This window comes from Cervus canadensis, chromosome 8, assembly GCF_019320065.1.
Source record: "Cervus canadensis isolate Bull #8, Minnesota chromosome 8, ASM1932006v1, whole genome shotgun sequence".
NCBI classification, from domain to species: Eukaryota; Metazoa; Chordata; class Mammalia; order Artiodactyla; family Cervidae; genus Cervus; species Cervus canadensis.
The window spans coordinates 64,448,612-64,474,568 of NC_057393.1; the positions used below are offsets into that span (position 1 = coordinate 64,448,612).

General features: G+C 39.0%; 1 protein-coding gene across 3 annotated transcripts in view; it reads left to right on the plus strand.

The window, feature by feature from the left end:
• Positions 1 to 5,099: 5,099 nt before the first annotated feature.
• Positions 5,100 to 25,957, plus strand: part of P4HA1 (prolyl 4-hydroxylase subunit alpha 1) — a 97,624-nt gene continuing 76,766 nt past the window's right edge. The window contains exon 1 of one of the 3 annotated variants that reach the window (XM_043476620.1): positions 5,100 to 5,266. The gene's annotated coding sequence lies outside the window, so the exon portion shown is untranslated. The remainder of the gene's footprint in view (positions 5,267 to 25,957) is intronic. The other 2 variants (XM_043476619.1, XM_043476618.1) reach the window with 2 other exon arrangements.

The following is a 25,957-nucleotide window of genomic DNA, read 5'->3' on the forward strand; positions in this document are numbered from 1 at the left end:
TGCTTCAGTGAGTGTCGCTATTGAGGCCACACGATGGAGGTGGTCTGGCTACCCTACTGCAGCCACCCTCCTCAGTGCCACAGTGACAGGAGGTTAGTGACTGGAATACTAGTTTCACCTGTATTCTAGAATAACTCATCTCTTGACTTTCATGTTCTTACCCAAGATTAAGGAGGAAGTCCCTATCACTCCTTGTTCCAAGGCTCATCCCACCCCCAGTGACATAGAAAACTCTTATGTTTTTACACTGTGTTTTTACTTTGTTCACGGTAAATAATGTTACTGCACTGTTTGAATACTTCAATGCGTTCCGATTGTACTTGTTTCAGTACTAAGCAAGCCCCGCTGACTGAGCCTTTGCATGCCGATCATACCAATTTCTCCCTTGCTTATTGAGCTACAATCACACTGAATTTCTTTTCGCTTCTCAAATGCGCCAAGCTTTTTCCTACAACACAATTCTCACACAACCTGTCCTGTCCTCTCACGTGAATAAGAATGAAAAGATTGTTCTTCCTCACATACTTTGGCTGGCTAACTTAGATCTCAGTTTATGTCACTTCTTCAGAGACACTTTCCCTGTGCTATGAATCTAAATTATGTCCTTCATATTACTGTTTTCCATTATTCTTTTTCATAGCATCTGGTCATTTTCCTTGTCACTTTTGTTTATTCACTTATTTATTTAAGTGTACTGTTCATTTCCTTAAAAGGACCCCAAGTTCTATGATAGCAGGAAACATATTCCCAGCACTTAGGATTATTTGGCTCATATAGGGAAATCTGTATTGGATGAATGAATTCTCACTGCCACAAGTGCAGGTTTTAACTCTATGCAATAAGTTTATAAACTCTTTAAAAGCAGAGACTGTCTTAATTAAAGTTTGATCTTCCACAGTGCAGTAGACAGTGTCTTGGACACAATGGTAGGCTTTCCACAAATATTTACTCAGTGAATCTTGGATTACTAATCTAGATGCCACTTTCTTGTAATTCACATAGTATAATATTTCTAAAATATTGCTTCCATCATCTTAACCCCTGCTAAAGAACCTACCCACCATTATCTATTTTATCAAATTTACTTTATTCAGTCTCCTAACTCTCAAGGTTATTTTATTTATTTATTTTCCAGAGAAGGAAAGACTTGCAGCAAGTGAGGAGAGCACATGCTTTTCAAAGCAGTGTCTCCAAATACATAGTATCTTATCCTCATAATACATTCAACATTTATTCACTCTATCAAATAATTTCTAATTGTTTCATATGTATGAATGCCTTCAATAACAGGGTCTGTGTCTTCTGTTATGGCTGCCTTTTTTGTTGGGCACACAAGTGCTCAGTGTCCAAGGAAGAAACCATCATTCAAAATGTGAAATAAAAACTTGGCTTATTACTTTCTATGTAAGAAAAGCACTATGCTTGTTTGACACATTCCCTCTGCTAATCTTATCTAGGTTTTGTGAAAGATGGAGTTCAGGGATTGGCTGACTTTCAGAGGTTAAAGTGGGTTGACGTCAGCCGTGGAAGCATGATTACTGTGCTGGAGAGACTGTTGACAATTGGCTGAACTTCACAGATGTGTTCATGAGAGTAAAGCTGTTGCTGTCTGGTTAACTTTAAAAGTGGGAGGCTGTCAATGACTGGCTGATTTTTCAGAAGCTTGTTCACAAGGTTGAGTGGCCATTTATCTACTAACTGAGTTTAAAATCACTTCTGCTCATTAGCTGTTACAATGGTTACACAATAGGCTTTTCCTAAGAATATAGGACTTTAAATATTTTTTAAAATAAATATTCGATTGATGAATTTTTCAGAAGTAAAAGAAGAGATTTATTGGAGGCTTACGTACATGTGTGCTCAGTTGTGTCTGACTCTTTTGACCTAGGTAGCCCACCCAGCTCCTCAACCTGTGGGATTCTCCAGGCGAGAATACTGGCCTGGGTTGCCATGCTCCCCTCCAGGGGATCTTCCCCACCCAGGGATCAAACCTGCATCTCCTGTGTCTCTGCACTGCAGCCAGATTCTTTACCGCTGAGCTACTGGGGAAGCCAACGGAGGTTTACCTCCACTCTAGTGTTTGACCATTCAGAGGGGATTCATGTCTTTTCTACCCCCTAAAGTATCTGCCTCTTCATTTTAACTAAGCAAGGATGACGATGTGGGTGGTCATATGTAGATTTGATATGAAGTGTCCTTTTTGGGCAACCAAATGATATTGATAGGTATAGGTAAGAAGTTTCAGCTTCATAGTTCTGATAATGTCATGTAAATTTTTAGGATTGTTGTCACATTTGGGAAAAACCCAATAAGGTTATTTGTATGACTTAAATGAGTTCAGGGCACATCAGTTTTCTATAAACTGATGTCATTCTAACCAGTTTGTTATGGATAGCCTCATTAAATTCTGCCAAATAAACCCCCACTTACTTACTTTTATTGGTTAAGCATTGATAAGCACTAAATCTTTAATTGAAAATTTATACATCCCATAACTGGAAGAATTTCTCACAGTTTAGCTTTAGATTGCCAAAGCTTCGACCTAGTTTCTCCTTCACTATCCATATATTTTTGATGCTGAAACATAGGACACGTTCAATAGCTGTATGGTGTCTGACCCTGTACCTTTGTTTTACAGTGCTGGGCAGGTCAGAACAATGGGTGGTAGTGTTCTTGGATGCCACTCCTACACTGGGACAGCTGAAAATAGCTTAACTATACATGGGAGTGACTGTGAATTACAGAAATAAATCCCACTAAACTCAAACCAAATGTATTCTAAATGAAGTTCCCTTCAGTTAAATTATAAAAATGCCTTCTAGCCACTCCAACACTAGACAAAGGGAAGTATGACGGAAAGCAGTGAGAAAAGAATTAGCAGTCTAAAGATTGCAGTTAAAATTTTTACTTTCACAAATTTTACAAAAGCATAAGACTGTGTGAGCATATTGCTAAGTCCCTTCCAGGGTCTTGGAAAGGGCTACTGCAAATGAAGTCCCCCTAAAGCTGAGACTTTCTTAGCTTCACTAAATCTGCCTCAAGGTCTGGAGCCATTTTATTTACAGGGTAAATTGTAGTTTTCAGGGTTTTCTGCTCTATATAGGGCCAGTGGATACCACTGATTATAGCTTTACTTGAGACCAAGATTTAAGGAAAAGATCTTTGCCTTGCCCTTTAGTCAAAGGGCTCCCTGGTTTTTGTTTAGACTAGTGGTTCTCAAACTCTTTGATGTCATAACCACTTCACGCTCCTAAAAAGTATTGAGAACTCCAAAATGCTTTTATGTGGATATCTATCAAAATTGACTGTATCAGCAGTTAAAACAAACATGCAAAATATTTGTTTATTAATTCATTTAAAAACAACAATAATAAAGTGGTTACATGTTAATGGGAGACCTGGGTTGGATCCTTGGGTTGGGAAGATCCCCCGGAGAAGGGAAAGGCTACCCACTCCAGTATTCTGGTCTGGAGAATTCCATGGACTGTATAGTCCAGGGGGTCGGAAAGAGTTGGACTTTCACTTTCACTACATTATAACAGGGTTTCAAGGTGGTGCTATTGGTAAAGAACCCACCTGTCAATGCAGGAGACAGGGGTTTGACCCCTGGGTCAGTAAGATCCCCTGGAGAAGGGCATGGCATCCCACTCCAGTATTCTTGCCTGGAGAATCCCATGGACAGAGAAGCCTGGCAGGCTACAGTCCATATAGGTTCAGAGTCAGACATGACTCAAGCAACTTAGCATGTACATGTTAAAATACTTTTAAACAAAAAATAACTGTTTTCCAGAGCAAAAAGAATTTAGTGAGAAGAGTGGCATTATTTTACATTTCTGCAGATCTTTTTATCTGACCTATTAGAAGATTCTCATTCTTCTGTGTGCACTCTGTTGCAATATCCCAGGACATGTAGTCTCTGGAAAACCCCATTGTACTCTCATTAGCGTGAAAAAGGCAAATAAACTTTTAGTATGAAGTGATTTTTTTCCTGTGAATTCCCTGACCACACTCTGAGAACCGCTGATTAATGGTTCACTATATTTCTCACTGTATTTCCTTTGGGTTGCCTAATGTTCCCTAAGTATCCTCTCTATGACTATTTCTGTATCTGTATAATCAACCCCACCTCCTAGATAAGAGTTAAATTTTAATTATTGCTGTGCCATTTATCATTCATGGAAAACTTTAGAAACAATTTTTAATGACTAACAAGTCTTAGAGAAGTCTTTTTTCCTTTCACTGACAAGGGAAAAAATATTTCCTTCCTTGTCTGCTTCCAGATAGTTAAGACTTCTTTTAGGAATATAATGGCTAAGGGAAATGTTAAACGAAGACCAGACACAAGACTGGGTTCCTTATATGCTACAACACCATCTAATAATTATCAAGTCCTTTCTGTGTGCTAAGCATGTTCTGAGTGCTTTACATACATCATCTCATTTAATCCTCACAACAACGAGGTAGGTACTATGAGGTACCTATTTGTCGTTCTCATTTTGCAGGAAACTGAGATACAGAGAGATCAATACCCATAGTTTTACGGGACTGAGCCAGAAATTGAACCCAGAAAATCTCCGGAGCGCGCAGTCCGTTATCTGCTGATTAAGTATAAAGATGTGCAATCGAACAAGATACAGATAAAATGAGTGTAGGTGACAGAGGGAGCCTCAGGGCCAAGACAGAGAGACAGAATATACTGTGTTATTTCCCACCCGATACTTATTCTTTTCTGCTTTATTTTCTACGCTTCCATGTTCCTCTTCTCACATTTAAGACATTTTCTCGCTGGCGGTTTCGTCGCTCAGGCCTGATTGAGGGGCTGATCCCCAAATTCAGGCTCTAAACAACCTGTTGAAAGAAGCAGCGCAAATCCCAGGTAACCATGGAGACTGTGGCGTGGTGAGAGCCCCGCGCAGGCGCGTTACATCCCAGGCCCGCCCGCCGGTCCCTCCTCTCGGCCTCAGACTCCACCGGCTGGTGAGGAGCCCCGGGCGTGGGCCGTGGGCCACGGGTAGGGGCGGAGAGGGCCCGGGCTGGGCGCCTGCGCAGACGCCGGGCCGCTGGTGTGATCGAGCTCACGTAGCGAGGGTTGCAGTCGCCTCCTCCTCAGCGCAGCCGTCGCAGTCTCGAGGTTATAAAAGGGCTAACTGGCTCCCTCTGCTGCCGAGTCGCGCCGCCAGCGGGCTGAGGGAAAGGAGTAGGTAGCCGGCCGGGTGCAGGCGACCGGGTGCTGAAGAACGCGCAGCTCTCGCGTGCCACTTCCCAGGTGAGACGTTCCCCCGACCTTGGGGACTGAGGCTGCAGTCCTTGGGCAGCCGTGGCCCTTCTCGAATGGCTCTGCTGGTCTGGTCCCTGCCCCCTCTCGTGGTATGGCTCGGGGGCGGGGGGGGTGCTCCCCAGTTTACTACTGTTGCCTCAGTTCCTTTTCCTTTGGAGACTCGCCCTGAGCCCCTTTTCCTCTGGGAGCCCCAGAGGCCCTTTAGCAGTCCTCCGTGCTCCTCTTGCCACCGCCTCGCAGGTTGGCGCCCCCGGTCGTTGGGGCTGCGGCAGCCTCAGTCTCCGCCCCGGGGACCAGGACTTTCTTGAATATTCCTTCCTGGGGAGGAATCACCCTGTTGAGTTTTCCAAGCGCCTCGCCTACGTGAGTCCCTCCCGTCAAAACTGAGGGGTTTGCAAGGGTTTTCGGCCTCCACAGCCGCAGATGGTTATCATGTGGCAACAGAGAGCGGTTTTTAAAGCTTAGACCTGACGCTGAAGCGCTCGAGCATTTTTATTCTGCCGGAGTCGTGGGGTCTGGGAAGCGGACCTACCCGGGAAAGTTCAGGTTTAACTCATCTGTTGCGCGCCGCGGGCTGATTGAGCAGCTGGAGGTAGCCCCGGGCGGCGAGTTTCGGGCAGCTAGGTTGAGGAAGTCGGCTGTCAGATCGTCCAGTGAACTGGGAAGCTAGTCTTCTTCCTTCCTTCTTCTGCCCCCAAAATTTTTTAAAGGCACATGAGCTTCTCCCCTCCCCCCCTCTCTCAGCCGAGTTTGCAGCTTTTAAAAGTCCACATCAGTAAATCAAATTCTGTGGCTCTGTGAGAAGTTTGAGTTGAGTTACATGGATGGCCCGCAGCTGCATGTTTTTAAGGGGTGGGGGGAATGGTTTCATAAGACCATTTCTTCTAAATAATCGAATATATTAAATGCAGTCAGGTCGTAGACGCTAATAACTTAGGCGTTCCGAATAGAACGGACAGGACTTGGAATTTTGCACTGTTTGCTTTAAGAAAGGGATGAAGCAGAAGCTGGATCTCCTTTTAGGAAATTGATCTGAAAGGCCAAAGAGGCTTGCCAGTTTCAACTTAACTGTTTCTGGTTTCTCTTGAGAGCTGTGGCTCTTGGACTTTCCCTTGGAATGCACTCTGAAGGAATGGAATAGCCACTACTGAGCGGGGGAAGGGAAAAGACGTGGCAGCGGTGTTCTTTCATCAACTTTTGCCTCTTCTTCTCTTTTCTTTTTTTAATAGGTTCTGGCAAGAAACGTATTTCCCCTTTTAGATTTATATGTAGCTTATGAATGAGGCTAGTCTTTTCCTAAAATAATCTGATGAAATATTCAAGTCTTCATAGCGGGAATACTGGAATTTAATTTATGAAACACTTAAAAGGGATTTTTCTGATCAAATATCTATGGAAAAAATGGATATGATAAGCAAGAAATATTTAAGAAGCTGAAAGTGAACAGCCTTGAATAAGGGTTTTTCCCTTGATTTAAAATTTAAGTAGACATTCAGTGATTTTTTTTTTAAACTTTGACTTTTAGCCTGTGAATGTAATTCCTAATCTTAATGATGAACTTCATATTTTACCTTTCCCCCTCCCCCCCCCCATGGGAAGCGTAAGTTTTATTACTTACCTTAAAACGTTTTTATTTATTTGTGGCTGTGCTGGCTCTCCCTTTCTGCCCATGGGCTTTTTTTTTTTTTTTTTTAATGGGCTTTCTTTAGTTGTGGTGAGCAAGGACTACTCTCTAGTTGTCAGTACACAGGCTTTTTATAGCGGTGGCTTCTCTTGTAGAGCCCAGGGCTCTGCAGGGGTTTGAGTAGTTTGGCACGGGGGCCCAGTAGTTGTGGCACATGGGCTTAGTTACTCCTCCACATGTGAGATCTTTCCAGACCAGGGATCAAATCCGCGTCCCCTGCGTTGGTAATCAGATTCTCAACTACTGGACCACCAGGGAAGTCCTGTTACTTAGCTTTGAAAGTCCTGTCGGTTTTGGTTTTAGTACATTATGCCTTAAGTCCTGTCAGTATTTTAGATGGCTGATGGCAAATGATTCTTATAGATTTAACATAGTTACTAAGAAAAGGACTACTTTGTGTCTTTAGGTGAAGAATGCTATTTCCTTTGACAATGAGTTTTATTTTGAAGTACTGGAAATCAAGGATTTTGATAAGTGGATAATTATATTTGCCATTTTGGTAATTAAAATAGTGAAAAAAATGAAAATGTACTTTTAATTATTGCAGAAAAAATTAGTGTAAAAGACTAATGAAAAAAAAAAAGCTGTGTATACCAGAGTAGTGCAGGTTGTTGCAGGTGAATCTTGGCTTTTTGGTAAGGAGATGTTAACCTTTTCTATTACCTCGGAGTGGGTTGTATTCTGACAAGCAGTATCTTTCATAGGGCAGATAGGTTTGAGCTCCTGCTTTTATTTCATGGATGCAGCCTAAAGCTTGTGAGCCTTCACTTTTGTGAATGGAATGCCCTATTTTACTTAGCAGTTATCAACTGGGAGAAATATAATTACATCACTTAGATTTGAAAAGTGTCCCTGTGGGATTCTCATAGTAGTAGTTCTCAACCTATTTTGTGGTCGTGAAGTCCATTGGAAATCTGATAGAAGGTGTGGACTCTGGGTCTGAAAATGCAAGTACACATATCAGTGTGGAATTTTAATTACCATTTACAGAAATTCTCTCCCTCCATAAGTGCATCTGTAAATTCTAAAAACCCTAACCCTGTTAAGAACTAAAAAGTAAAAAGAGATACAGAATAAAGGCATCTCGGTATCTTGAGAAAGGATTTCTTGAATATTTTTGAAAATAGATCTAGGCTTTTATGTCTGACTGGCCTTGACTGTATAGATTACTCTAATAAACCTTGGCTAAAAGAGTTTTTAGGGCTTCCTGGATGGCTCAATGGTAAAGAATCCGACTGCAGTGCAGGAGACAGGGGTTCATTTCCTGGGTTGGGAGTGATACCCTGGAGGAGGAAATGGCAACCCGCTCCAGTATTCTGGCCTGAGAAATTCCCTGGACAGAGGAGCCTGGTGGGCTACAGTCCGAAGGGTCACGAAAAGTCTGACATGACTGAACAACTGTGCAGAGAAGAGTTTTAGCAAAGTGAATAAGTTGGTTGGAGAATTGTTGAATTGCTTAATTGCCTAGATAATTATACATCATGTCGGCCTCCCCTCACCCCCTTAAATATTATAACATATCTTTGGTTCTGCTCTAAAAGTGGAAAATGCTTGAAGGTAAAGAAAAGTGAATTGCATAGACCTTTGGCATTACACTTTATTGCTCTTCTTACAGTGAGATCTTGAATCTTTTAAAAAATATTTATGTATTTGACTGCACCAGGTCTTCATTGTACCATGCAAACTCTTAGTTGTGGTATGTGGGATCTAGTTCCCTGACCACGGATGGAACCCAGTGGGCCCCCTGCATTGGGAGCTTGGAGTCTTAGCCACTGGACCACCAGGGAAGTCCTAAGATCTTGAATCTTACAGTTACATTATAAGGTGCGAGTGTGTGTATGTATAGTAAATGAATATATGAGAGAACTCAAAGTGCGTATGTGGTTTTGTGAAAGCTTCATTAAAGCTTTGTTTATGTTTCTACTCAATAAAATTTATTTGAATAAATTAAAGCTATTCTCTCAGTTTTTTCTAGCCAAATAATTGTGCTTCAGTAAAAACTAATGAAACTCAAAAGATTTCATTACATTTACTCCAACAGTTTTGAACTTGATATAATTAAAAACATTCCTTTTCCTGATGTTGTTTGAATGATCAGTGTGACTATTAGTACATTTGGTTGTGCAGTGACAAAAGCAATAAAGTATAGAGATTCATGGTTCTTATATCGTTGTCATCAGTGAGCCTGGACTTCTTAAACTTCCTGCTTAGTGTGTTATATAAATGTCCATGTTTAGTGTCCATGTTTTGGTTTGCATATTTTTCATTTATATAGTGATATTATATCAAGTTAATATACTCAGTCTTTTTTTCTTGTTGGGCACTTGAGTTATTTCTTCATTGTAAATATTGTGAAGAGAAGCCTGAAATTTAGTGGTTTATTTTATTTAGCAAAACCTTAACTAGTTTTCTTTCTACCTGTACTTTTTTTTATTTTGGAAAAGAAACACATGACAGTAAAAATTCTTATACCAGTAATTTTTTCTTCCCACTAAGAATTTTTTAGGGGATTGAATTGGGCTTTTTAAATCAGATTAAAGATTTTTAATCAATCTGATAACAACTAAAGGACTTTCAGTTCAGTCACTCAGTCGTGTCCCACTGAGACCCCTCAAATAGTATGTACTTGTGGTGGGGGGAGAATGTCTGGTTTCTTAAACTCAGTATTAGTGCTTTGAAATTCATCCATATTGTTATGTGTTCGTGTCTTTTTATTGTTGGGTAATGTTATATTGTATGGATATACTGCAAAACTTTGTTTTTGTCCATGTTCTAATTGACGGCCATTTGGGTGGTTTTCAGCTTTTAACTATTATAAATAAAGCTACTGTGAGCATTCACATATAAGTCTTTGGAGGAATATATACTTTCTTTTCTCTTGCATAAATGTCTAAGAGTGGAATAGCTGCATATGTGATAGGGAAATATTTTTTCCCAGATTGTGGCTTGTTTTAATTCTTTTAACAGCATGTTTCAAAGGGCAGCAACTGGCTCTAATCATGGACAGAGTGTCTGTGCAGAAAATCTTTTTCTGTTCAGAAAGATTAAAAAAAAAACCTCTATATCTAATAAGTGAATTCTGCAAGGTTGAAAGATAGAAAGTCAATATATAACAATCAGTTGTATTTCTATATAACAGCAAAGGACAACTGGAAAGAAAAATTTTAAAGTACCATCTCAATGGCACCAGAACTTATAAAATATTTAATATTAGCTTTACAAGACATGTGCAAGATTTGTATAATGAAAATTATAAGATACTAATGGAAGAAACCAAAGAAGACCTACATAAGTGGAGAGAGACACCATATTCATGTATTGGAAGAGTTAATATTGTTAAGGTAACTGTTTGTCCTGAGCTCATCTACAGAGTCAGTGCAATTCCAGCCAGATCTCAGGAGGAGAGGATTTCTTATAGAAAGAAATAAGCTGATTCTAAAATTGATATGGGAAAACAAAGGAACTAGAAGAAGGTAAAACAATTTTGAAAAAGACAAAAAAGTTGAAAAACTTGTGATTTCAACTTATTATATTACTGCAATACTCAAGAGTAAAGATAGAGAAAAGACAAACTTACAGATCAATGGAACAAAATAGAGAATTCAGACATGCAAAATGGTCAGTTTGTTTTGATGAGGGTATTAAGGCAATTAAGTAGAGAAAGGATAATCTGGAATTGTTGGATGTTCATATATAAAAAACTCCGTCTTATTTGGGCATCTAATATCCTCTGTTGGACACTGGGCAGCCCCTTGCTCAGGAATTCGTATAAATGTTGGAACAGATGACAGAAAGACGCCAATGGATATGAAATAGGAAATAAGGTTTACTCACGGAGTCAACTGCAAAAGGATTCCTTAAGGAGAGGTCTTAGGTTTAGTCCAGACTGAAGCCAAAATGAAGGAGGGTGGTTGAGTTTAATTTTCATTGTGACTAGGAGTGTGATAGTTCCCATGTGTGGGATTTTCATGGTTTTAGCTTCCCATTGATAGTGGAGAGAATGGACAGGCTTTCCTACTAACTTATCCAGATGTGGGGCAAAGGGAGAGGGAAGTGGGCTTTAAGGCAGTTAACCTTCAAACATCAAAATAGAAAATTTTTCTTTATTATAGCCTCAGCGCAAAAATTCCCCACTTTTGCCAGTCTATGCAAAAACTGGTTCAAAATGGTTCATAGATCTCAAAATAAGACCTAAAGCAGAAAATAACTTGAAGAAAATGTAAGACAATCTTTTGGACCTTAGATTGAGCAAAGTTTTTTTTTTTTTTTTTTAATCAGCAAAAAAGTTAAACACCAAAAGCATGACCCATAAATGAATAAATCAGTACTACGTTCAACTTCATCAAAATTAAGAACTTATGTGTCTGAAAGAGTGTTATGAGAGTGAAAAGAGAAGTCCCAGACTGGGAGTTAATGTTTTCCTATCACATATCTAACAAAAAACTTGTATCTACAGAACTCACAAAATTCAATAGTAAGTGAACAACCTAATTAAAAATTTGACAAAGGATTTAAGTAGAAACTTTACCAAAAAAAGAATATGGAGAGCAAGTAAATATACCAAAAGATATTAAACATCGTTGATAATGAAGAATTTTAAGTTAAAACCACAATGAGAAACCAGTAGTGAGAAAGTTAAGACATTAAGAAAAATGAAGGAAGAAAGGAAAAATAAAAAAACAATACCAAATGCTGATGAGACCATGCAGCAGTTGGTGCTTTCATTTGTTGACACGGGCAATGAAAATAGTATAGCAACCTTAACATTTGGCAGTTTTTTATGAAGGTAAACATATAAATGGTTGGGCTTCTCTGGTGGCTTAACTGGTAAAGAATCTGCCTGCAATGTGGGAGACTAGGTTCGATCTCTAGGTTAGGAAGATCCCCTGGAGAAGGGAATGGCAGCCCACTGCAGTATCCTTGCCTGCAAAATCCCATGGACAGAGGAACCTGTCAGGCTACAGTCCATGGGATCACAAAAGAGTTGGCCATGACTTAGCGACTAAACCACTAAACCACCACCACTATATATGCTTACCATAGAATCTAGCATTCCTACTCCCAGATTTACCTAGTGAAATCAGAGTTTATGTCGATTTTTTAAAATAATTTTATTCATTGATTTTATTTTTGGCTATGCTGGGTCTTTGCTTTGGGCAGGCTTACTCTGGTTGCTGTGAGCAGGGGCTACCCTCTAGTTGCAGTGTGTGGTTTTCTTATTGCCGTGGCTTCTCTTGTTGCTTAGTTGCTCTGCAGCAGGTTTGATCTCGGACTAGGGATCAGACCTCCACCCCCTACGTTGGCAGGCAGATTCTTTTTTTTTTTTTCTTTTTTCTTTTATTTATTTATTTATTTTATTAGTTGGAGGCTAATTACTTCACAACATTTCAGTGGGTTTTGTCATACATTGATATGAATCAGCCATAGATTTACACGTATTCCCCATCCCGATCCCCCCTCCCACCTCCCTCTCCACCCGATTCCTCTGGGTCTTCCCAGTGCACCAGGCCGGAGCACTTGTCTCATGCATCCCACCTGGGCTGGTGATCTGTTTCACCATAGATAGTATACCTGCTGTTCTTTTGAAATATCCCACCCTCACATTCTCCCACAGAGTTCAAAAGTCTGTTCTGTATTTCTGTGTCTCTTTTTCTTTTTTGCATATAGGGTTATCGTTATCACCTTTCTAAATTCCATATATATGTGTTAGTATGCTGTAATGTTCTTTATCTTTCTGGCTTACTTCACTCTGTATAATGGGCTCCAGTTTCATCCATCTCATTAGAACTGATTCAAATGAATTCTTTTTAATGGCTGAGTAATATTCCATGGTGTATATGTACCACAGCTTCCTTATCATTCATCTGCTGATGGGCATCTAGGTTGCTTCCATGTCCTGGCTATCATAAACAGTGCTGCGATGAACATTGGGTGCACGTGTCTCTTTCAGATCTGGTTTCCTCAGTGTGTATGCCCAGAAGTGGGATTGCTGGGTCATATGGCAGTTCTAATTCCAGTTTTTTAAGAAATCTCCACACTGTTCTCCATAGCGGCTGTACTAGTTTGCATTCCCACCAACAGTGTAAGAGGGTTCCCTTTTCTCCACACCCTCTCCAACATTTATTGCTTGTAGACTTTTAGATGGCAGCCATTCTGACTAGCATGAGATGGTACCTCATTGTGGTATTGATTTGCATTTCTCTGATAATGAGTGATTTGAGCATCTTTTCATGTGTTTGTTAGCCATCTGTATGTCTTCTTTGGAGAAATGTCTGTTTAGTTCTTTGGCCCATTTTTTGATTGGGTCATTTATTTTTCTGGAATTGAGCTGCAGGAGTTGCTTGTATATTTTTGAGATTAATCCTTTGTCTGTTTCTTCATTTGCTATTATTTTCTCCCAATCTGAGGGCTGTCTTTTCACCTTACTTATAGTTTCCTTTGTAGTGCAAAAGCTTTTAAGTTTCATTAGGTCCCATTTGTTTAGTTTTGCTTTTATTTCCAACATTCTGGGAGGTGGGTCATAGAGGATCTTGCTGTGATTTATGTCGGAGAGTGTTTTGCCTATGTTCTCCTCTAGGAGTTTTATAGTTTCTGGTCTTACATTTAGATCTTTAATCCATTTTGAGTTTATTTTTGTGTATGGTGTTAGAAAGTGTTCTAGTTTCATTCTTTTACAAGTGGTTGACCAGTTTTCCCAGCACCACTTGTTAAAGAGGTTGTCTTTTTTCCATTGTATATCCTTGCCTCCTTTGTCAAAGATAAGGTGTCCATAGGTTCGTGGATTTATCTCTGGGCTTTCTATTCTGTTCCATTGTCTATATTTCTGTCTTTGTGCTAGTACCATACTGTCTTGATGACTGTGGCTTTGTAGTAGAGTCTGAAGTCAGGCAGGTTGATTCCTCCAGTTCCATTCTTCTTTCTCAAGATTACTTTGGCTATTCGAGGTTTTTTGTATTTCCATACAAATTGTGAAATTATTTGTTCTAGTTCTGTGAAAAATACTGTTGGTAGCTTGATAGGGATTGCATTGAATCTATAGATTGCTTTGGGTAGAATAGCCATTTTGACAATATTGATTCTTCCAATCCATGAACACAGTATGTTTCTCCATCTGTTGGCAGGCAGATTCTTATCCACTGTACCACCAAGGAAGTTCTTGATTTCTTATTTTTTAAACAGCTTTATTGAGATATAATTCACATACCATATAATTTACCTCTTCAAGTGTACAATTCATGGTTTTTAATACATCTACAGAGTTGTGTAACCATTATGACAATCAATTTTAATCCTTTTTAAAATAAATCACTCCAAAAAGAAACCCCAGATCTATTAGCAGTCACTCTCCTCTCCCTCCCCCAGCTCTAGGCAATCACTAATATGCTTTTTATGTCTGTAGATTTTTTTCATGTAACATAATGTTTTCGAGGTTTATTTGTGTTGTAGCATGTATCAGTACTTCATTTCCTTCTATGGGCAAATAAGATTCCATTGTATGGTTATATCAAATTTTGTTTATTCAGTCATCATTTGGACATTGGGTTGTTTCCACCTTTTTGCAATTATTAACAATGCTGCTATGAACATTTCTGTACAAATATTTCTGTGGATATGTGCTTTCATTTGGTTTGGGTATAGACCTAGTAGTGGAATTGTTGGGTCATATGGTAACTCCACGTTTAACTTTTTTAGGAACTGAAAAACTGTTTTCCAAAGTAGCCACACCATTTTACATTCCTATCAGCAATTTATGAGTATTCCAGTTTCTTCATATCCTTGTCAATACTTACTCTATTACTATAGCTGTCCTAGGGGCTGTGAAGTGGTATCTCATAGTGGTATTTCATTTACATTTCCATAATGACATAACAGAACCTTGTGTGCACCAGGACCCGGGAGAAAGGAGCAGTGACCCCACAAGAGACTGACCCAGACTTGCCCAGAGTGTCCAGGAGTCTCCAGCCAAGGCATGGGTCAGTGGTGGCCTGCTGCAGGGTTGGGGGCACTGAGTGTAGCAGTACATGCATGGGATCTTTTGAGGGAGGTTGCCATTATCTTCATTACCTCCACCATAGTTTGGCCCCAGGTAAATACCAGGAAGGGAACACAGCTCTACCCATCAACAGAAAATTGTTAAAGATTTACTAAGCATAACCCCGTGCATCAGAACAAGACCCAATTTCCCCCTCAGTCAGTCTCTCCCATCAGGAAACTTCCATAAGCCTCTTATCCTTCTCCATCAGAGGGCAGACAGATTGAAAACCACAATCATAGAAAACTAACCAATCTGATCACATGGATCACAGCCTTGTCTAACTCAATGAAACTATGAGCCATGCTGTGTAGGGCCACCCAAGATGGACGGGTCATGGTGGAGAGTTCTGACAAAATGTGGTCCACTGAAGAAGGGAATGGCAAACCACTTCAGTATTCTTGCTTTGAGAACCCCATGAACAGTATGAAAAGGCAAAAAGATAGGACGCTAAAAGGTGAACTCCCCAGGTTGGTAAGTGTCCAATATGCTACTGGAGATCAGCAGAGATATAACTCCAGAAAGAATGAAGAGATGGAGCCAAAGCAAAAACAACACCCAATTGTGGATGTGACTGGTGATAGAAGCAAAGTCCAATTCCATAAAGAGCAATATTGCATAGGAACCTGGAATGTTAGGTCCATGAATCAAGGCAAATTGGAAGTGGTCAAACAGGAGATGGCAAGAGTGAATGTCAGCATTTTAGGAGTTAGCAAACTTAAATGGACCAGAGTGGGTGAATTTAACTCAGATGACCATTATATTGACTACTGTGGGCAAGAATCCTTTAGAAGAAATGGAGTAGCCATCATAGTCAACAAAAGAGTCCAAAATGCAGTACTTGGGTGCAATTTCAAAAATGACAGAATGATCTCTGTTCATTTCCAAGGCAAGCCATTCAGTATCACAGTAATCCAAGTCTATTCCCTGGCCAGTAATGCTGAAGAAGCTGAAGTTGAATGACTCTATGAAGACCTACAAGACCTTCTAGAACTAACACCCCCAAAAGATGTCCTTTTCATTATAGAAGACTGGAATGCAAAAGTAGGAAGTGAAGAGATACCTGGAGTAACAGGGAAATTAGGCTTTGGAGTACAGAATGAAGCAGGGCAAAGGCTAATAGAGTTTTTCTAAAAGAATGCACTGGTCATAGCGAATACCCTCTTCTAACATCACAAGAGAAGACGTTACACATGGACACCACCAGATGGCCAACACTGAAATCAGATTGATTATATTCTTTGCAGCCAAAGATGGAGAAGCTCTATACAGTCAGCAAAAACAAGACGAGGAGCTGACTGTGTCTCAGATCATGAACTCCTTCTTGCCAAATTCAGACTTAAAGTGAAGAAAGTAGGGAAAACCACTAGACCATTCAGGTATGACCAAAATCAAAACCTTTACAGTTATACAGTGGAAGTGAGAAATAGATTCAAGGGATTAGATCTGATAGACAAGAGTACCTGAAGAACTATGGACGGAGGTTCATGACATTGTACAGGAGACATGGAGCAAGACCATCCCCAAGAAAAAGAAATGCAAAAAAACTAAATGGCTGTCTGAGGAGGCCTTACAAATAGCTGTGAGAAGAGGAGCGAAAAGCAAAGGAGAAAAGGAAAGATATACCTATTTGAATGTAGAGTTCCAAAGAATAGCAAGGAGAGATAAGAAAGCCTTCCTCAGTGTTCAATGCAGAGAAATAGAAGAAAACAATAGAATGGGAAAGACTAGAGATCTCTGTAAGAAAATTAGAGATATCAAGGGAACATTTCATGCAAAGATGGGTTCGATAAAGGACAGAAATGGTATGGACCTAACAGAAGCAGAAAATATTGAGAAGAGGTGGCAAGAATACACAGAAGAACTATACAAAAAAGATCTTCACCACCCAGATAATCATGATGATGTGATCACTCACCTAGAGCCAGACATCCTGGAATGCAAAGTCAAGTGGGCCTTGTAAGCATCACTATGAACAAAGCTAGTGGAAGTGATGGAATTCCAATTGGGTTATTTCCAATCCTAAAAGATGATGTTGTGAAAGTGCTGCCCTCAATATGCCAGCAAATTTGGAAAACTCAGCAGTGGCCACAGGACTGGAAAAGGTCAGTTTTCATTTCAATCCCAAAGAAAGGCAATGCCAAAGAATGCTGAAACTACTGCACAATTGCACTCATCTCACATGCTGGTAAAGTGATACTCAAAATTCTCCAAGCCAGGCTTCAACAGTATGTGAACCATGAACTTCTAGATATTCAAACTGTATTTAGAACAGGCAGAGGACCCAGAAATCAAGTTACCAACATCTGTTGGATCATCAAAAAAGCAAGAGAATTCCAGAAAAACATCTACTTCTGCTTTATTGACTATGCCAAAGCCTTTAACTGTGTGGATCACAACAAACTGGAAAATTCTGAAAGAGATGGGAATACCAGACCCACTGACCTGCCTCCTGAGACATCTGTATGAAGATCAGGAAGCTACAGTTAGAACTGGACATTGAATGACAGACTGGTTCCAAATCAGGAAAGGAGTGTGTAATGGCTGTATATTGTCACCCTGCTTATTTAACTTAATGCAGAGTACATAATGAGAAATGCTGGGCTGGAGGAAGCACAAGCTGGAATCAAGATTGCTGGGAGAAATATCAATAACCTCAGATATGCAGATGATACCACCCTTATGGCAGAAAGTGAAGAACTAAAGAGCCTCTTGATGAAAGTGAAAGAGGAGAGTGAAAAAGTTGGCTTAAAGCTCAGCATTCAGAAAACTAATCATGTCATCTGGCTCCATCACTTCATGGCAAATAGATGGGGAAACAGTGACAGACTTAATTTTTTGGGGCTGCAAAATCACTGCAGATCGTGATTGCAGCCATGAAATTAAACGACACTTACTCCTTGGAAGGAAAGTTATGACCAACCTAGACAGCATAAAAAAAGACAGCGACCTTATTTTGCCAACAAAGGTCCATCTAGGCAAGGCTGTATGATTTTTCCAGTAGTTATGTATGGATGTGAGAGTTGGACTATAAAGAAAGCTGAGTGCCAAAGAATTGATGCTTTTGAACTGTGGTGTTGGAGAAGACTCTTGAGAATCCCTTGGACTGCAAGGAGATTGAACCAGTCCATCCTAAAGGAGATAATTCCTGGGTGTTCATTGGAAGGACTGATGCTGAAGCTGAAACTCCAGTACTTTGGCCACCTCATGTGAAGAGTTGACTCATTAGAAAAGACCCTGATGCTGGGAGGGATTGGGGGCAGGAGGAGAAGGGGACAACAGAGGATGAGATGGCTGGATGGCATCACCGACTCAATGGGCATGAGTTTGAGTAAACTCCGGGAGCTTGTGATGGATAGGGAGGCCTGGCTTACTGTGACTCATGGGGTCGCAAAGAGTCGGATACGACTGAGCAACTGAACTGATTCATTGGAAGGACTGATGTTGAAGCTGAAACTCCATTACTTTGGCCACCTGATGTGAAGAACTGAGTCATCTGAAAAGACCCTGATGCTGGGAAAGATTGAAGGCAGGAGGAGAAGGGGACAACAGAGGACGAAATGTTTGGATGGTATCACCGACTTGATGGACGTGAGTTTGAGTAAACTCTGGGAGTTGGTGATGGACAGGGAGGCCTGGCGTGCTGCAGTCCATAGAGTCACAAAGAGTTGGACATGACTAAGCCACTGAATGACTATTGATGTTGAGTTTTTTCAGGTATTTATTGGCCATTTGTAGCTTCTTTGGAGAAATGTCTCTTCAAATCCTTTTCTAATTTAAAAAGTGGATTATTTGTAATTATTCAGTTCTAAGAGTTCTGTATACTAGGTATTAAACTTTTGTTAGAGATATGATTTATAATTTTTTTTAACCATTCTTTTGGTTGTCTTTTCACTTTCCTGAAGGATCAAAGTTTTAAATTTTGATGAAGTCCAACTTAATTTTTTCGTTGGCTTCTTGTGTTTATGTGTCATATCTAATAAATTATTGTCTAGATATTAATGTTTAAGTGCTTAATCAAGGTTATGAAGATTTACACCTCTATTTTCCCCAAGAGGTTTATAGTTTTAAAGATAATCTTGGATACATTTTGAGTTAACTTTAGGGTCAATATAAAGTTTTCTTAAGTTTATTCCCAGGTAATTAACATATTGCTTGCTGTTGCTTCTGGTGATTGGTTCTTGTTTGTATGGAAAGGTCCTTTTCTAAAGGGAATGCTGCTTTCTTGTAAATGGTAATTTTTCAAGTAGTATAGTTTGCTTTAAAAAAAAATATCAAGACCACCCAGAGGGATAGGGTGGGAGGGATTTGAGAGGGGGGGTTCAGGATGGGGGAACACTTGTGCACCCATGACTGATTTGTGTCGATGTATGGCAAAAATCACAATATTGTAAAGTAATTATCCTCCAATTAAAATAAATTAATTAAAAAAATCAATCTTTAAGGAAGTTTCATTGAAAGCACTTCTTTTGGAATAGTTTGCTTTGCCACATGTTCCTTGTTGTTTTACTGGCTGTGCCGTGTCTGACTCTTTTGCAAACCATGGACTGTAGCCCGCCAGTTTCCCTTGTCCATGGGATTTCCTAGGCAAGAGTACTGGAGTGGATTGCCATTTCCTCCTCCAGCGGATCTTTCCCACCCTGGGATAAAATGCCAGTCTCCAGCATTGGCAGGTGGATTCTTTACCACTGAGCTACCTGGGAAACCCACATATTCCTTGTTTAATAAATCTAAAATGTGTATTGTACAAGGTTTTATTTTCCACTTGTATCCTAAGGGTGGCAAAGACACTGATAAGTTGCCTTATCAAGATTTTTTCTGTAAATCAGATATACGTATGATTTATTTTTGAGCAGAAGGGATTGATGGTGGTATTATGCCCTAGTAGAGGTATGGAGTTGCTCATTTGAATTTTACTAGCCCTGTGATTTGACTTGATTATTCACTTCAGTGCTACTTTGACTTCATTTTTTAGCTTGCATATTTATTTATAGAAATACAAATTTTCTGTTAAAAATGTTTATTAAAATGCAGAAATGAGTAAAGAGAATTGACTGTGATTCCCTCAGACAATTGTTAACATTTTTTGAATTCTTTTAATTACTGTATAAAGTTTTAAGCTTTTTACATGTATATCCAAGTATATTCTTTAAACTTAGAAATTAGGCTTTAAACTTTCTCATGTTTATATTTAACACTCTCTAAACTAGAAAACAAAATTAAGGGTTTAAAAGTTTAAATTTCTAAAGAATTGCTATGTTTTATATTATTGCTGTTTTTAATATCCTAATCAATATTTATTGATATTCATGTTATGAAACACATAGTTTCACTAACAAAGAGAAGTTATTGCAAATTTGTCAGATGAGAAATATATAGACTATGTTAATATTTGGAAATACCAGCATTTTTAATAAGCCACAAGGAGAGCATGTGTAATTTAATGTTTACTTCTTTTACTTCTTCCTTTCCACTACCTCTGTCCACTTTTTTCTCCCACTCAAATTCCTAAATTATAAAGCCTGTGCATCTGTTTGCTAGTAGATTGGGCTTCTTGGTCCTTTTCACTGCCTTAGCCCAGGATTGAGGTTGCCTGGGCTCCCCACAGTTCTCCAAGTCACCTCTTTTTCCATGTCCTTGGCGATACTCTTGGCAACAAATCCAATTATTCTTGTGCTCTTGCCCCACATCTAAAAGTAACATTTCTTAAATGTCTTATAGGTGTCAGGCATTGTTCAAGGCACTTTCATCTGAAGTACTGCTGATTTTTTATTATTAGCTGGTGGTCAAGTTTGGCTCATATTAGATACCTTACCTTTTTGCTTATTCTGCTTCCTTTTAAAGGGACCACCAAATAAAAGTCAACATTACTGATGAAATTTTACTAAATTGCAGGACTCCTAGTCTTTTTTTTTTTTTTTTTTTTTAGGACTCCTAGTGTTATGGTAATTTTTGTTTTTTTCCTGTTCTGAGAAAAAGAATCCTGATACTTTATCCTATATTGGGAAACGTATGCATTGCTAACTAAAGTGTTTGAAATAATTGAGAGGTATATTGTACAATTTAAAATACACAGTTTAAAAATCAGTGAAGAATGGCACCATTTTAATTATAAATAAGATTTGTTTCTTTTTCAAACTTTCCCCTCAGCCTACATTTATTATTAAAATGTTTCTGGTTTAGGGGAACTTGACTTTCCTAGTTGAAATAGAAACTTTAAATATTGAGCTTAGCTTCAATTGTGAATCCAGTTTAAATATTTTTTTAAAATGGATTAAAATTGTATTTATTCTTAAACTTTGTATCTCACATATATTCATTGAATTTATAAAATTAAAAACATTTAAAAGATCATTGAAAAATATTGCTTTTTGGTGATAGAGAATAGAGAGGAGTAAATATATGAGAATTATTTACCTTTTTTAGTTTGCCTTAAAGAAACAGGGTTGATGAGTGAAAGAGTGTGTGTGTGTGTATGTGTGTGTGTATTTTAGATCTGATGTCAGATCTTATTTATTTGTCACTCTTGGAACATCTCATTTTTGACTGAACTCAGAAGTTCTCAGAGAGGACAGCCTCCATCTCTTGGTAATCCGTTATTGCCATTTTTTTTTTACTTCCTTCATTCTCTTGGCCAAAACTTTAGCATATTCTGCAGCCTCTTCCTTATTTTTCTTAGTACACTGTTTCTTCAGAGCAATAGGCCAGCATTTTTGCGTTGCAGAATACGTGGAGTAACATGATGCTGAATCTTGGGTGCTTTGGTAGTGGGTTCCTTACCTTCTTTGTTTAAGGGCTTTCTCACAATATATTGGTGGACATCTTCTTTAGAGAGGAGAGAAAGTATGTTAATTAGGACTCTGAGTTAAACAGAAATCTTAACTCATACTAGTCCATAATGGAATTTAAGAATTGTGGTGATACGAAGTTGTCTTAGCAACACAGGTCAGGAGTATGATTAAATTTCAAGAATAATTGGAACATCAGCATGTTTTCTTTTGTCTCTTGTCTGCCTTCCTCTCTGTGTATGTGCATCATTTTAGAATCTTTCTAGATAAGCTTCATTCACTTGGTCCCTAACTTTTCCCAAGCTCTGTTTATAAAATAGTTCAGACATTCGAAGAGTGCCTGCCACCTCTTTTCTCAGTTTCATCTTCAAATTTTCTGACAAAGAACTTTGAATGGCCACTTGGTCAGGGAGAAGTATCATGCTATACAACATGACTGGTAAAACTATGGGAATGAATTAAAGGTGAACTGGGGCAGTTAAAAAGGTAGAAGGGGGCAATTTCCAGAAGAAAGAGTAGGGATGATTGAGGTGCCATGTAGGGAAAAACAAGTGTGTGTTTTTGAAGTGATCTTATCTTCAGATTACTTCTGACAGGGAAGACTGAGCTTTGGAAGAACCTCTGAAAGACAGCCTACATAGCACTTTCAGTTAAGGGCAGTATCTTGGTTTAGAGGTCCTCTCCAATCATATCCTAAACTGCTGTTCCATCGGAATGATGCCAAAGACTGGGCTCACTGCTCAAGTATAGAAAATTGTGGCAAAGAGGCTAGCATGACTTCTGGGTTTTTAATCGAAAAGTTGGTGATACCATTGAAGCACTAATCCCAGATTTTATGTATGTACCAGAGATACAGCTCACTCTCTTTGGGAGCAGAAGTATGACTGGGATTCTTAGAGTTAAGTTAAAGCAAATGGCAGTTGGCAGAGCGATTACAGGGAAGAACAGAAATATAAGTGGTTCTATTAGCAATCACTCTTAGTTGTCTTGGAAAATCCATCCTGCTTATATGAAAGAGACATTCTGTCTAGATGTATATACCACGTTGCAGTGGCCTGAATTAGCAGCTTGAATGTGTGTTGATCTTTTGCGCTGACCATAAAAACTGTCAGAAAGATTAAAGTCTAACACAGATGTCAGGAAAACCAACAGTTGAGTACGGAATTTGTATGAGGAAAAATAATCTTAAAGTTGGAACCCTCTAAAAGAAGGTTTGGAACAAGTTGTGGAAGATGTGGAGAGACTGTTAGAAGGAGCCCTGTGAAAAGTTTTTCATGTCAGAGAAAGATTAGCATATCAAGCATTCTTTAGTCTGCCTAATTTTTGAGTGATTTGTTTGGGAAAGACAGACTTGTTAATGTTGCATTTTTTTTTTTTTTCTGGATGAAAAATTTTAGACCAAAAGGCTAATAGAATTATTTGCCAGATGCCCTGTTGTAGTAATCCATTGAATAACATACAATTCAGTGAATCCTGATAACTCAGAGTCATATTTACAGTGTAGTAGAACTGTTTTAAAATCTATTCCCAGGTTTGGTTGATCTGTGAGTATGTGGGACTGGACTTTCCTAGAAGAAGGAATGTAGGAAAGTTTTAGATAAATAGTACACTTTGCATTTTATTTTTGTCCAGATCTACCAGAGAATATGTTTCCCAGGTTGTTGTTTCTTTATAGTTTTAAAAATATTTAAAATTATAAAAATTTTTTAAATTTAAAAATATTCATGCATTTCAAAAATTAAATGTAATATATATATATAGATTATTTATAGATTAATAAACACTCATGAAACTGCCATCCAACCAAGAACCAAAATATTGAGTAACTTATCCATACTGTTTCAGTAATAAATTTTATTCCTGTATAAATTTGTCTTTGTATCTGCCTCTTCTTTGTTTTTCTTTCCTTTCTTCCTTCCTCCCTTTTCTTCTTTTCAGTCTTTCTCTCATTGTGTCTTCTCTGGGATCTGAGATTTACCTTCTTTTGAAGAAGATTGCATCCTCTTTAACCCATTTAAATTCTATTTCAAGCTTGTTTGAGGATTTAGAACAGAAGGCATTTATGTCTTACTGTTTTTGATAAAACCCTAATGTCTAAACTGAACTGAATGTCTTTTGGGATGCTTTACTCTTAGTTGTACATAATGATTGCTTTGCACGCTGCTAAATTAAAAGACGCTTACTCCTTGGAAGGAAAGTTATGACCAACCTAGATAGCATATTAAAAAGCAGAGACATTACTTTGCCAACAAAGGTCCATCTAGTCAAGGCTATGGTTTTTGCAGTGGTCATGTATGGATGTGAGAGTTGGACTGTGAAGAAAGCTGAGCACTGAAAAATTGATGCTTTTGAACTATGGTGTTGGAGAAGACTCTTGAGAGTCCCTTGGACTGCAAGGAGATCCAACCAGTCCATCCTAAAGGAGATCAGTCCTGGGTGTTCATTGGAAGGACTGATGCTGAAGCTGAAACTCCAATACTTTGGCTACCTCATGCAAAGAGTTGACTCATTGGAAAAGACCCTGATGCTGGGAGGCATTGGGGGCAGGAGGAGAAGGGGACGACAGAGGATGAGATGGCTGGATGGCATCACTGACTCGATGGACATGAATTTGAGTGAACTCCGGGAGTTGGTGATGGACAGGGAGGCCTGGCGGGCTGTGATTCATGGGGTCGCAAAGAGTCGGACACGACTGAGTGACTGTACTGGATTAAACTGAACTGAAAAAAGGTGGTAATAAATGGAAATGAGACATCGTAAGTAAAGAAACCATTATGTTTTAAAAACCTCTGATTGATAAGGATATGCTTGCCTATAAACATGCCACTTAAGGTTTCTGAAAGAATGTGCATGAGGCATAGTATTCAGACAGATTAGAGAAACCATTCCCTAGAGTAATTAGAAATTCCGTGACATGTTCTAAAAAGTAAATTGAAGTAAAATATATTTTAAAGGCAGAGAGCACCTTTTGTATGATTTCAAGAGGTAGTCATATCCTGTGGTTCTCAAAGTGTGATCACCTGAGCAGCAGCAGCAGCATCACCTGAGAACTTGCATATATGATCTAGGTACTTCGACCTTTGGGTGACCTGATACAGCTAAAGTTTAGAACCACTGCTATGTAGGCTATCTTCATTTATATTAACTAGCTTAGGTTGGCGTGGTAATTTGGAGTAATGCTGTGAGAGGGTCTGAATTTTCTATTGCAAGTGACAGAAATCCAGCTTAAACTAGTTTAAGAAAAAGGGAATTTACAGGCTCCCTCAGCTGAGTTGGAAGATTATTAGGGAAGTTCACAGGTTCAGAGCAGAAACTATAAGAATCAGGGTCATGGAGCTTGTAAAACTGCTTGTTTCTGCATAACTTTGTCATTTTTATAGGTTAGGTTCCTGTGTATGCTTGTCAGGTGGCGCAGATGGTCACAGGCAGCTCCAAATTCACGTCCTCCGAGCATAGCAATTCCAGAAAGAGCTGCTTTTTACCATTTCACAAGCCTACTCTTCAACAGTTAAATTCACAGGAATGAGGGTCAATGACTGACTTAGCCTGGGTCATAAGTCTATTTTTAAGAAAAAGGAGCATAGAAAAGTGTGCCACTACATTGTCAGGAGTGGCACACTTTTGGGTTGCTTTCAAATAAGCTTAACAATCTTTGAAGCAGGACAAGAAATCTAGAGGATTATAGAGTTAGAAAATGGAACATGCTCAAACATGTTAGCTACTTTATTGTATTAGAGTGGTTAACCACTTCATTAAAGGCTTACGGTGCCATAATATGGAAGTTGATGTTTTAGGTGTCTTATTTTGTATAGAGTTAATTTGTGTCATTATAAAAGCAAATATAATTAGAGAAGTGCAAATGAAAACTACAGTGAGGTACCATCTCACACTGGTCATAATGGCCATCATTAAAAAGTCTACAAATAGAAAATGCTGCAGAGGGTGTATTGAAAAGGGAGCCCTTCTACGCTGGTGGCGGGAATGTTGGTTGGTACAGCCACTGTGAAATACAGTGTGGCAGTTCCTCAGAAAACTAAAAACAGAATTGCCATATGATCCAGCAAACCCATTCCTGGGCATATACCCAGACAAAACTACAGTTCAAAAAGATACATGCACCCCTGTGTTCATAGCAGCATCATTCACAATAGCCAAAACATGGAAACATCCTAAAT